The sequence below is a fragment of the Prionailurus viverrinus genome, chromosome C2 (genome assembly GCF_022837055.1).
Source record: "Prionailurus viverrinus isolate Anna chromosome C2, UM_Priviv_1.0, whole genome shotgun sequence".
Lineage (NCBI taxonomy): Eukaryota > Metazoa > Chordata > Mammalia > Carnivora > Felidae > Prionailurus > Prionailurus viverrinus.
Window position 1 is genome coordinate 34,350,495 of NC_062569.1, and position 12,657 is coordinate 34,363,151.

At 38.9% G+C, this 12,657-nt stretch overlaps 1 protein-coding gene across 3 annotated transcripts in view; it reads right to left on the bottom strand.

Moving 5' to 3' along the window:
- PIK3CB (phosphatidylinositol-4,5-bisphosphate 3-kinase catalytic subunit beta) overlaps positions 1-12,657 on the bottom strand; it is a 186,342-nt gene that overhangs the window by 137,086 nt on the left and 36,599 nt on the right. For all 3 annotated transcript variants that reach the window (XM_047874706.1, XM_047874708.1, XM_047874707.1), the window contains one exon: positions 2,722-2,827. The gene's annotated coding sequence lies outside the window, so the exon portion shown is untranslated. The remainder of the gene's footprint in view (positions 1-2,721; positions 2,828-12,657) is intronic.

Consider the following 12,657-nt stretch of genomic DNA (forward strand, 5'->3'; position numbering starts at 1 on the left):
ATGGGGAGGGGAAGGAAAAAAAAAAGTTAGAGAGGGAGAGAGTCAAACCATAAGAGACTCTTAAAGACTGAGAATAAACTGAGAGTTGATGGGGGGGGGGGGGGGGGCAAGGTGGGAGGGAGGGGAAAGTGGGTGATGGGCACTGAGGAGGGCACCTGTTGGGATGAGCACTGGGTGTTGTATGGAAACCAATTAGACAATAAATTAAATATTTAAAAAAATTTCAAATCTTAATGACAGTTACAATCAAGGTGCAAAGTTTCAAAAACCTCTGCAGGAGCTATAATCCCTTCGATATTTTTTGCCCTTAATAATTCTTATTGGTCTATTTATGCATCTGAACACAGAATATCTTTTCTGAACTGTTACACAGACAATGTGTTAGTCAACAGCAAGATGAAAACTTCTCTACATCCTTACAAAATTTCCAATCTCAAAGGTTAACAAGTATACTCTTTGGGGGGTAAAAATCATTCTAGGGGCGCCTGGATGGATCAGTGAGTTAAGCGTCTGACTTTGGCTCAGGTCATGGCCTCACAGTTCGTGAGTTGGAGCCCTGCATCAGGTTCTCTGCTCTCAGCACAGAGCCTGCTTCAAATCCTCTGTACCCCTCTCTCTGTGTCCCTATCTCTGTTTGTGCTGTCTCTCCCTCTCTCTCAAAAAAAAAATAAATAAATAAACATTAAATAAAAAAATCATTCTAGCTCATTTAATCATCTTGTCCTATCCTGGGAAATCACAGTTATTCTTGCCTACTAATCAAAACACATAGCTTTCTCCTGAGCCAAGCAAAAGTACTTAGTACATTTGTTATCGTAAGCAAGTTATACAGACACAGTAACCATAAGTTTCTGGCAACACATTCTTTTTTGTTGTTTGTTTCTTTGTTTATTTTTGAGAGAGACAGAGAGACAGAGAGAGAGAGAGAGTCAGAGAGAGGGGGGGGGGGGGGGGAGGCGCAGAGAGAGAGACACAGAATCTGAAACAGGCTCCAGGCTCTGAGCTGTCAGCACAGAGCCCGACGCGGGGCTTGAATTCACAAACCGCGAGATCAGGACCTGAGCTGAAGTCGGTCGCTTAACTGACTGAGCCACCCAGGTGCCCCTAACACATTCTTTTTAAGCCTCCAAAATTTTAATTCCTGTGAGGCTCTCTCATTAAAATTTAACTAGAATACAAATCTCTCGGGGCACCTGTCTAGCTCAGTCTGTTAAGCATCTAACTCTTGATTTCAGTTCAGGACATGACTGCGCTGACAGTGCGGAGCCTGGTTGGGATTTTCTCTCCCTCTCTCAAAATAAATAAATAAACATTAAACCTTCTCTTTCTTTTAATGTTTATTCATTTTGAGAGAGGGAGAGAGAGCGCGGACACATTCCAAGTGCACGTGCTCATGCAAGGGGGAGAGGTAGAGAGAAAGGGAGAGAGAATCCCCAGCAGGCTCCAAAATGCCAGAGCAGAGCCCAATGCAGAGTTCGAACCCACAAACCGTGAGACCATGACCTGAGCCAAAACCAAGAGTCGAATGATTAACTGACTGAGCCACCCAGGCGCCCCTTTTTTTAAAATGTTTATTTTATTTTTGAGAGACAGAGAGAGCAGGGGAGGGGCAGAAAGAGAGGGAGACAGATGATCCAAAGCAGGCTCCACACTGACAGCAGAGAGCCCAATGTGGGGCTGGAACTCATGAACTGCGAGATCATGACCTGAACCAAAGTTGGATGCTTAACTGACCGAGCCACACAGGATCCCAGAGCATCCAACTTGATTTCAGCTCAGGTCATGATCCCAGGGTCGTGGGACTAAGCCCTGCTTCAGCCTCCATGTTGAGTGTAGAGCCTGCTTAAGATTCTTCCTCTCTCTCCTTCTGCCCCCTCCCCCCACTCGCATGTTCTCTTTCTCTCTCAAATAAATAAATAAGTCATGGAGATAAAAAATACAGGTATTAATTGATCTACAAGAGGCTTACATCAGAATATATGGTCACACTAACTATAATTCCAGTACTTAGGAAAATGACCACCACATCCTAAATACACACTACGTGTTGACTTAATAAATGAGTTAGAGCTGAAATATTCATTTCATCGCCTCCTCTTCACTCTTTATTCTACTGCAAGCTTATTTGCAGCCACAAACACTGTCCTGAAATGGTCCCTACTGTCCAGCAGTGTTACCTAAATGCCAACTCCAAAAAAACTTCAGTTTTCTTTTAAATTTTTTTTTTTTTCAATTTTATTTATTTTGGGGACAGAGAGAGACAGAGCATGAACGGGGGAGGGGCAGAGAGAGAGGGAGACGCAGAATCGGAAACAGGCTCCAGGCTCTGAGCCATCAGCCCAGAGCCCGACGCGGGGCTCGAACTCCCGGACCGCGAGATCGTCACCTGGCTGAAGTCGGACGCTTAACCGACTGCGCCACCTAGGCGCCCCAAAACTTCAGTTTTCAATGAGCCTCTCTAGAAAAGCTTTCAACAACACTGATCCCACCTGTCTCCTTCATGAAGCTCCATTAACTATGGGGTAAACATAATCCTAAATATCAGACTATTTTAAAAGAAAGACTAGGGGGAAAAAAAAGCACAAAGTCTAGGATTTCTACCCACCCCCCCAATACAGAGATTAACTAAAAGATTTAGAATCTAAACAATATTCATATTTTCCTTCTATATTTAACTTTTGGAAAACTAATGTAAGTAAAGATACAAATTTAGACACTTACCTCAAATTGACAGCCCCCATTTCAGTCGTTTAGGATAACAGATGATGGCATTACTTATTTTTTTAAAGTGAAGTTTTCATGGAAGACTTTCAAATTAGACGATATGCTACAAAAAAAGGGGGAAGAAAAAAGGTATTAACACCTAAATTAGCTAAATTAAAAATAAAATAAATCTGGGGGCACCTGGGTGGCTCAGTCAGTTAAGTGTCTGACTCCTGACTTAGGCTCAGGTCTTAACTCCACAGTTTGTGAGATGTAACCCCAAACTGCGCTGTTAGTGCAGAGCCTGCTCGGGATTCTCTCTGTCTCTCTGCCCTTTCCCTGCACATGCTGTCCCTCTCTCTCAAAAACAAACATTAAAAAAATAATTAATAAATAAATAAACATTAAAAAAAAAAAAAGAAATCCGCCCACTTAAAAAAAAAGAAAGTGAAGATGGGGCACCTGGGTGGCTCAGTTGGTTAAGCGTCCAACTTCAGCTCAGGTTACGATCTCCTGGCTTATGGGTTCGGGCCCCAAGTCGGGCTTTCTGCTGTCAGCACATAGCCTGCTTCAGATCCTCTGTCCCCCTCTCTCTCTGCCCCTGCCCTGCTCGCACTTTCTCTCTCTCAAAAATAAAGAAACATTTAAAAAAAATTAATTCATTCATTTTTTTAAATGAAAAAATAAAATGAATTGATAAAATAGGGGAGCCAGGGTGGCTCAGCTCTGGTTATGATCCCCAGGTTCATGGGCTCGAGCCCTGAGATGGGCTTTGTGCTGACAGTGCAAAGACTGCTTGGGATTCTCTCCCCCCGCCTCTCTCTTTCTCTCTCTCTTTCTCTCTCTGTTCCTCCCCCACTTACACATGCCTGCACGCATGCTCTCTCTCTCTCTCAAAATAAAATGGATAAACTTAGAAAAATAAAATAAATTTTATATGACATTTGATTGCTTATAATCTGTATTTTTAAATATGAGAAAAATATAAAAAACACATGAAATCCTATTAGAGACAGAAGGGACTTAAGTGGACATCCTATACAAGTATCTAAGTTTTCTCATTTAGGTCACCTCTTTCTTGAAACCTTATTTCTGTAACATGCTAATTTTCTTTCTACTTCTCAACCTATCCCTCTGTCTACACCATAAGCTGCCAACTATAGCTTATTTCATTTCTCCCCTTTTCTCCTTTAATATCTGACATACACAAAATATATGGAAAGATGCATGCAAGCAAACATAAGATGAACACCGTAAATCACCATCCCACAGAGGAGCAATAACATCACATCTATGTACATACTCCTCTCATCCCCACCTTTATCTTGAATAATTATTCCATCACGCTTTAAAAAATAACTTTGTCCCATATGTATATATCCCTAAACAATGTTTTGTTTAGGTTTGTGTCCCTGGCTCCCTTTTTCAGCTTGATAAATTCATATACTGTATGGAATTTTCAGGGACTTGAATTTTGTCACTCAAATATTTTTCTAAGCTTTATCCATGTTACTTTTTAATTGCTCTATAGTATTCCACTACATAAATAGCTATAGTATATTTATCCATTCTGTTTTCAGGCATTTAAATGGTTTGCAGTTTTTTTGCTCTTATTAACATTATTACACAGGTCTCCAGCGGCAAATGAACAAGAATTTCTTTAGGGTATGCTTCAAACCTAGAAGTAGAATTGATGGGTTAAAGGATATGCAAATTCCCAACTTTACCAAAACACCAAGTTGTCTTCCAACTCACTCTACCAACTCACCAGCAGCATGTAAATTGATGACACAATCCTTGCCAATACCTGGTAAAGTGAGATTTCTTAATTGGTGGCAGTACAGAACATATACAACCTTACTGTGATTTGTTTGTATTACTTGATGAGATGTAAGACCTTTTCACAAGTTTTAATGTTTTTTTTGTTTTGTTTTGTTTTATCTTTGAGAGAGAGACAGACAGCATGAGGAGGGGAGAGGCAGAGAGAGGAGAAAGATTCCCAAGCAGGCTCTGTGCTGTCAGCACAGTGCCCGAAGTGGGGCTCGAACACATGAAGACATGAGATCATGCATGACCTAAGCTGAAATCAAGAGTCAGATGTTTGACTGAGTCACCCAGGCACCCTTCAAATGTTTACTAAGTATCTATGTTCCTTTCTGCATTCCTTTGTTCACAGTTTTTGGCCATTTTTATTGGGTTGTCTTTTTCTTATTAGTTAGTAGGCTTTATATATTCAGAACCAGGATTAATTACATAATTTGCAGGGCCCATTCCAAAATTAAAAAGCAGGGCCATTATTAAAAAATTATGAATTATAAAACAGTGATAGTTTAGTATTAAAATAAGTGTGAGGCCCTGTGTGACTGAACAGGTTGTATACCCATGAAGTAGCCCTGTTTAGGACACTAATTTTCTATTATATACATGACAACTATTTTCTTCCAAGTTTGCAATAATTGTTTTCTAAGTTTATCTTTTCCTTTTCGTTATGGTGTCTTTAGGTGAACATTAATTTTAATGTGTTTACAACTATCAATCTTTTTTAAGTTGATGCTTCTGTCTCATTGAGAAAATCCTATAGTCTTCACAAAGTTTTATGGCTTTGCCTTCCCATGAGTCCAAAACCATGGGTGCTTTCCAATGACCAGTGAGCTCACAACCCTCTACTCTCAGCCATTATGTCCCATTCTTCACTAATAAAATCTTAAAGGACTTTATGACCTTTACTGATAGTAGCATCCTAATCACATCATTTAATTTACTTCTGGGCAAGCCCACTCAAACTGGATTAGAGCACAAAGCTTGGAACTATTTACATCTTGTCAGCAATACATCAAGTCAAAAATTTTAATACAAATTCCATGCATCTGATTAGAATATTTTACATTTAAATATTTAAAAGGGAGAAAAATCTTAAAGTTTCATAAAATTAGTAGGAATCAAAGGACAGCAGAATTGTTGCTATACAGGTTGAAAATCTTTTTCATTTTGTATCTTCAAAATAAAATTGTTAGGAAGCAAGTAATTGAATTCTACTCTTGGTTTCTTTGTTTTTGTAATTAAGGTCCATAAGATTCTTTTTTAAATGAGAAGAATGTTATAAAACTTTAGAATAATGTCAAAATATATCAAGCTGCTTACTTTTCCAAAAGTAAGGGATCAATTAAGTAAAAAAAAAAAAAAAAGCAATTTGCAAAAAAAAAAAACAATAAACCAATTTGCTAGTGCAGGATGTTGGTAGGGAGGCTATGCATGTGGGGACAGGGATATATGAGAACTCTCTGTACTTTCTACTCAATTCTACTGTGACCTAAAACTGCTCTAAAAAACGATGTCTTTTGAAAATATGAAAAAAGATATGTATCAAATGCCACCAAAAAAAAAACAAAACAAGAAAACAATTTGAGGGACACGTGGGTGGCTCAGTAAGTTAAGCATCCGACTTTGGCTCAGGTCATGATCATGGGTTCAAGCCCTGTGTTGGGGTCTGTGCTGACAGCTCAGAGCCTGGAGTGTGCTTCAGACTCTGTGCTTCCCTCTCTCTCTGCCCCACCCCCACTCGTACTCTGTCTCTATCAAAAATGAATAAACGTTAAGAAAAAAAAATTTTTAAATAACCAGTTTGACACAATATAGGCTAATAATGAATGTAAGTATACTGCTTACTCTTCTTGAACAGTCAACAAAATTACTCTGATTTATTCAAACACACAATTCAATAAAATGTATTATTAAAATTCCTAGTAATAAGCTTTAGGTAAAAATAATGTTATTAATAACCTTACACATGAAGATTCACTCTCACAACTTTATTATGAAAAGAAAGGGAAAGTTTCTGGACAAACAATAAATATCCCTTACACATGAAGGGATACACATGAATAACCTTACACATGAAGATTCACTCTCACAACTTTATTATGAAAAGAAAGGGAAAAATTCTGGACAAACAATAAATATCCCTTAAACTGTAAAAAGACAGGTGGGAGGGGTGGATTTCAAAAGCTTACTAAGCACTAAGAATGGCCTATGTGGCCATTCTTTGGTTTTGGCCAAACCAAAACCCCTATACACATTCTATCTCTAGTCTTGTTCAAGTAAAAATACTTTTTGGGGTGCCTGGGTGGCTCAGTCAGCTAAGTGGCTGACTCATGACTCCAGCTCAGGTCATGATCTCATGGTTCATGGGTCCAAGCCCCAAGTGGGGCTCTGCACTGTCCATGCAGAGTGTGCCTGGAATTCTCTCTTTCTCTCTCTGCCCCTCCCCATTCGTGGTCATGTGTGCTCACTCTCTCTCTCATAACAAATAAAAGAAAAATTTTAATGTTTATTTATTTTTGAGACAGAGCGAGAGACAGAGGGCAAGCAGGGGAGGGGCAGACAGAGGGAGACACAGAATCCAAAGTAAGCTCTAGGCCCAAGCTGTCAGCACAGAGCCTGGCATGGGGCTTGAACTCATGAACCGCAAGATCACGACCTGAGCCAAAGCCGGATGCCCAACCAACTGAGCCCACCCAGGTGCCCCTTAAAAAATGTTAGTAAGTACTTTTCTACAAAAACAAAATCAACACTATGCTTCAATCATGCTAGTTATATTATAATTTAGGAGCCAGCTAAACTACTTAACAATGATTTCAACCTTCCAGTCTCCGCCCACAAATAAGCAAGCAAAGCCATGTAAATTCAAAATCACTTCATGATATACATTCATCTCTCTCCTCTTCCTCCTCTTCCTACTGAATTCAGAGTATTCCTCATATACTACCACAAAGTCCTAGCCCTACATCAAAGGAACGTGAATTTCCCCTTCTTTTGTTTTTGTTTTACAAAACACAATTAGAACGGTCAATTCTTTGATACCTACTACCCAAGAAAGGACCAGATTAAGACTGCTAGTACAGGAGTTTGTTTTTCTTTCTTTCTGTTTAACAAATGGAGATTATATATATTTTTTTTTCTGGGTATTTTTTAAATAAAGTTTTTCAAAAAAACAATATAGCCAATAAGCATAGGGAAAAAATGGACATTCTCATTAGAGAATAAAAATTAAAACCACAATAAAATAATACTGTGAACCCACCAAAATAGGTAAAATTTAAAGAAACTAATAAGCCTACCTAAGCTGGAGGCTGAGGATGTGGAGCAATGGAAATTCACATACCTATGACAGGGGGTTCCACCCTAGACATACATCAAAAAGAAATGTGCACACATTTCACCAAAAGATATTTACTAGAATGTTCACAGTATTATTCAAAATAGCCAAAAACTGGGGTGCCTGGGTTCATGGGTTTGAGCCCCACATCAGCTGTCTGTGCTGACAGCTCAGAGCCTGCTTTGGATTCTGTGTCTCCCTCTCTCTGCCCCTCCCCACTTGCACTGTGTGTGTGTGTGTGTGTGTGTGTGTGTGTGTGTGTGTGTCTCAAAAATAAACATTAAAAAAAAAACACCTCTAAAAATAGCCAAAAACTATAAACCCAAAAGAGAATGAATAAACTATAATATATTTTCACAATGGAACACTATATTGCAAGGAAAACGAACACTCGAGAGCTTTATAAAAAAGGACTGATATAAAAATATGCAAGATGTTCCAGGCTTCTGAGTGGCTCAGTAAGTTAAACATCTGACTCTTGGTTTTGGCTGTCATAATCTCACAGTTCATGGGTTTGAATCCCATGTCAGGCTCTGTGCTGACAGTGCAGAGCCTGCTTAGGATTGTCTCTCTCTCCCTCTCTCTCTGCCCCTTTCCCACTCACTCTCTCTCTCAAAATAAATAAACTTAAAAATTTTTATAAATAAAAATATGCAAGATGTTAAGCAAAAAATTAACAATAAAGTACAGGGTAGTTACTATAATGTGCTTTTGGTAGAGGAATAAAAATAGAAAGAAATAAAAATCTATATTCAGGGGCACCTGGGTGGCTCAGTCGGTTAAGCATCCAACTCTTGGTTTCAGTTCAGGTCATGATACCATGGTTCATGAGTTTGAACCCCACATTTAGCTCCATGCTGACAGCACAAAGCTGCTTGGGATTCTCTCTCTCCCTGTCTCTTTGCCCCTCCCCTGCTTGCTCTGTCTCTCAAAATAAATAAATAAACTTTAAAAAAATCTATATTCATTAAGACATGCCGAAAGATCACACAAGAAGGTAGTAATACCAGTTTCCTAGGCAGAGTGAGATGTTAGGGGTGGATATGAACTACTCACATACAGTTGGGAATAGAGGTGGGAGACTTTACCTTTTTATACTTTTTATTTCTGAACCACAGAAATCTATCACATACCATAAAAATAAATAATTCAGAAAAAAGATTCAAATACCAGACCTACATATATTTTTTAATTAATTTAGATGTGAATATCTGAATTACAAAAAGATATTTCAGCAACAAATATAATTTGCAAATCCCTCAATAAAAAACAGAAGTGTGCCTCTAACACACACAAATAATAGGAACTACTGTTTTACACATACTAAGAATGAGAATATATATAGCTTTGTCCATCTTATTATTAAGCTACACTTAGCTACAGATAACATGGATAAATGTAATAAGCATATTGCTGAAAAGAAGACCAGACACAAAGGCACTCCACTGCATGATTCCAGGTATACAACGTTCAAAAACAAGCAGAACTAATCTATGGTGTTAGCTGTCAGAACAGCAATTACCTCTGGGAAAGAAGTAACCACTAGTTATGGTTGGTGGGGGATGGTGACAGGATCGGTGTGCGTTTGGAGAGTTTCTGGATTGCTGGCAATGCTATACTTCTCGGTGATGGTCACAAGGATCTGTTTTTACTTTGTGATAAGTCATAATGATTTTTTTGCCTTTTATGTGTTATACTCCATTGGAAAAAGTTAAAAGGAGAAAAAAAGCACAGTGTACCACTATTTCACATGTGCCAGACTGACAAAAAGGTCTGACAGTATCAACTGCTTATGAAAATACAGAACAGCCAAAATATTTTACTTTCCTAGTGACAGTATAAATTAATATAACCTCTTAGGAAAACAATCTGCCACCATCTAACACATTTCATCATTTTCAGATGAAGTAAAGTTTTTTTTCACTTTGTAACTCCTCTGATATCAAAATACACATTACAGGCACTATCAGGCAGCAGGTTTCATCTATAGGTCATTGTCAGTTCATGTGAACTTGAGTCTTTTTCCTGACAGCCTAATGAGACAATTACAACTTTAATATATTAGTATACAAACCATGTAAGGACCATCTGAAGAAAAATAAATATCCTGGCTGTGGTCTGAAATCTCTGTTGATACCTTCTGGTAAAAGATCACCAAGACCAGGGTGCCTTGCTGCCTCAGTCGAAAAAGCATGCCACTCTTAAGCTCGGGGTCATGAGTTCAAGCCCCACGGTAGATGCAGAGATTACTTAAATAAAGAAAACTTAAAAAATAACAATAATAATAACCAAAACCCTCAGAATGAGTGTCAGAAGCTTATAAAAATCTGTCTCACTATACCCTTAGGATTGTTGTACATGTTATACTTGAACTAGGAAAAAAAAAAAAAGTATAAATGAAGATAATGTCATTTCTGCTTCAAAACTCCATGAAAGGGGTGCCTAAGTGGCTCAGGCAGTTAACATCTGACTCTTGATCTCAGCTCCCGTCTTGATTTCAAGGGTCATGAGTTCAAACGCTGCCTTGGACTCCATGCTGGCTGTGAAGCCTACTTTAAAAAAAAAAAAAAAATTTCATGAGGGGCACCTGGGTGGCTCAGGTCATGATCTCATGGTTCATGGGTTCAAGCCCCGCTTCAGGCTCTGTGCTGACAGCTTGCTCAGAGCCTGGAACCTGCTTCAGATTTTGTGTTTCCTTTTCTCTGTCCACACACACACACTGTGGGCACACACACACTGTCCCACACACACATTCTCTCTCTGTCTCTCAAAACTAAATAAATGTTTAAAAAAAAAAAATACAAACATACTTAAACATCATAAAAGCCATTTACGAAAAGCCCACAGCTAACATCATCCTCAATGGGGAAAAACTGAGAGCTTTTTCCCTGAGATCAGGTACACGACAGGGATGTCCACTCTCACCACTGTTGTTTAACATAGTGTTGGAAGTTCTAGCATCAGCAATCAGACAACAAAAGGAAATCAAAGGCATCAAAATTGGCAAAGATGAAGTTAAGCTTTCACTTTTTGCAGATGACATGATATTATAGACGGAAAATCGGACAGACTCCACCAAAAGTCTGCTAGAACTGATACATGAATTCAGCAAAGTTGCAGGATATAAAATCAATGTACAGAAATCAGTTGCATTCTTATACACTAATAATGAAGCAACAGAAAGACAAATAAAGAAACTGATCCCATTCACAATTGCACCAAGAAGCATGAAATACCTAGGAATAAATCTAACCAAAGATGTAAAAGATCTGTATGCTGAAACTATAGAAAGCTTATGAAGGAAACTGAAGAAGATATAAAGAAATGGAAAAACATTCCGTGCTCATGGGTTGGAAGAATAAATATTGTTAAAATGTCAACACTACCCAAAGCTATCTACACATTCAATGCAATCCCAATCAAAATTGCACCAGCATTCTTCTCAAAGCTAGAGCAAGCAATCCTAAAATTTGTATGGAACCACAAAAGGCCCCGAATAGCCAAAGTAATTTTGAAGAAAAAGACCAAAGCAGGAGGCATCACAATCCCAGACTTTAGCCTTTACTACAAAGCTGTAATCATCAAGACAGCATGGTATTGGCACAAAAACAGACACAAAGACCAATGGAATAGAATAGAAACCCCAGAACTAGACCCACAAAAGTATGGCCAACTCATCTTTGACAAAGCAGAAAAGAATATCCAATGGAAAAAAGACAGTCTCTTTAATAAATGGTGCTGGGAGAACCGGACAGCAACATGCAGAAGGTTGAAACTAGACCACTTTCTCACACCATTCACAAAAATAAACTCAAAATGGATAAAGGACCTGAATGTGAGACAGGAAACCATCAAAACCCTAGAGGAGAAAGCAGGAAAAGACCTCTCAGACCTCAGCCACAGCAATTTCTTACTTCACACATCCCAAAGGCAAGGGAAGTAAAAGCAAAAATGAATTATTGGGACCTCATGAAGATAAAGCTTCTGCAGAGCAAAGGAAACAATCAACAAAACTAAAAGGCAACCAACGGAATGGGAAAAGATATTTGCAAATGACATATCGGACAAGGGCTAGTATCCAAAATCTATAAAGAGCTCACCAAACTCCACACCCGAAAAACAAATAATCCAGTGAAGAAATGGGCAGAAAACACGAATAGACACTTCTCTAAAGAAGACATCCAGATGGCCAACAGGCACATGAAAAGATGCCCAACGTCGCTCCTCATCAGGGAAATACAAATCAAAACCACACTCAGATATCACCTCACGCCAGTCAGAGTGGCCAAAATGAACAAATCAGGAGACTATAGATGCTGGAGAGGATGTGGAGAAACGGGAACCCTCTTGCACTGTTGGTGGGAATGCAAACTGGTGTAGCCACTCTGGGAAACAGTGTGGAGGTTCCTCAAAAAATTAAAAATAGACCTACCCTATGACCCAGCAGTAGCACTGCTAGGAATTTACCCAAGAGATTCAGGAGTACTGATGCATAGGGGCACTTGTACCCCAATGTTTATAGCAGCACTCTCAACAATAGCCAAATTATGGAAAGAGCCTAAATGTCCATCAACTGATGAATGGATAAAGAAATTGTGGTTTATATACACAATGGAGTAGTACATGGCAATGAGAAAGAATGAAATATGGTCCTTTGTAGCAACATGAATGGAACTGGAGAGTGTTATGCTAAGTGAAATAAGCCATACAGAGAAAGACAGATACCATATGTTTTCACTCTTATGTGGATCCTGAGAAACTTGACAGAACCCATGGGGGAGGGGAAGGGGGGAAAAAAA